Raw genomic sequence first — 1276 nt, 5'->3', positions numbered from 1 at the left:
ACAGTCACTCTGAGGAGCCTGTACAGACTCACACAGGCACTCGTGTACTTGCCAGAGATGTTAAAAATAAAGGCAGGAGCGGAACAGAAAGCCACAAAAGAGGAGGAGGGGTGCACCCCACGTCCCGACACCTTACACTTCAACATCAAACTGGTTTCCCATCCAGTCTGGTTCCCCTCCCACGCTGGAGATATGCTCTGAAATGGAAGCTGAACTCGGGCTGGCTGAGATAAGGTGTGTGCTCTCACAGGTGACACAGCTGGGGAGCTTTGAACACACCAGGCAGCTGAAGGGTGACTGCATTAACACCAAGGGATGCTGTTAATCAAAAATCAATCAACACTGCTGATTAACAGTGACCAAAGCTCACCCCACTGGCTGGCCAGGCTCTTCTCTGGGCTCCCAGCTCGTTTTTAAAGCAGCACTGCAAACTCCTGGCTTTTTGTCATTCCCTGCCTGAATCTCCAGCTCTAACCCCTTCCCCTCCATGCTCCCCCTCATTCCCAGGAGCAGCCATCCTGCTTAATCAGGGCTGTGCACCTCTACAGAGAGCTCCAGTCACATCCTCTCTGCAATTCAGATGCGATGCCAAGACTCATCAGCTTAAATTAGCTGCCTCTGATGTGCCTGGAGTTTCCTTTTGCCAGGATGAGAAGGCAGAAAGCAGAAAGCAGGCCCTTTCCCATGCAGGCACCACAGCATTCCCACGTGATGCAGAACTGCCAGGAAGGCTGTTTGCTCCTGATCTCTGTTTACAGGGCAGATGGTTTCTGCTAATAAAAGGGAAAAAAAATCTATGTACAAAAAAAAATACGCATTTACCAAGACAAGTGCCAAAATATTTTGGACTTTAGGGAATGGCAGTCCCACAATTAAGGTTTAATAGCAGGAACAGGCAGCACTGCACTGTGTTCTTCCAGCTGTAGTAAAAGCCTCATTAGGGAGGAGGGGGCAGCTCAACATTTGTGCTCAGGTCCAGCATCTCCCACCCAGGGAAAATCAATGACACCAACTGCACTTCCCCCTGTTCCTCCAGGGAAGAAACAAGGGCAGAGGATGAGGAAAATTAGACTAAAATGTAATTTATATTTGCAGGATTGCCTGGACCCTCAGACCCATGTCCTGATGTTTCTAGGCAGACACAGGAGTCCTGAAGCTCCTGCCTGCCCCTTTTCTTGCTCCAGAAATATTTTCCTTGTTCCCAAAAACACTTCTAAGGCCATCCCCAGAGTGTTCCCAGGCCCCATCCTTGAGAAGGATGAAAGGGATGAGAGAA

At 49.5% G+C, this 1276-nt stretch overlaps 1 protein-coding gene across 1 annotated transcript in view; it reads right to left on the bottom strand.

Annotated features, from left to right (window-relative positions):
* The window catches only part of ITPR1 (inositol 1,4,5-trisphosphate receptor type 1), a 144493-nt gene that overhangs the window by 7145 nt on the left and 136072 nt on the right, over positions 1 to 1276 (bottom strand). The window lies entirely within an intron of this gene.

The sequence above is a fragment of the Geospiza fortis genome, unplaced genomic scaffold, assembly GCF_000277835.1.
Source record: "Geospiza fortis unplaced genomic scaffold, GeoFor_1.0 scaffold128, whole genome shotgun sequence".
NCBI lineage: Eukaryota > Metazoa > Chordata > Aves > Passeriformes > Thraupidae > Geospiza > Geospiza fortis.
Note: the sequence above shows the minus strand (reverse complement) of the source record. Positions and strands in the feature narration are given on the sequence as shown.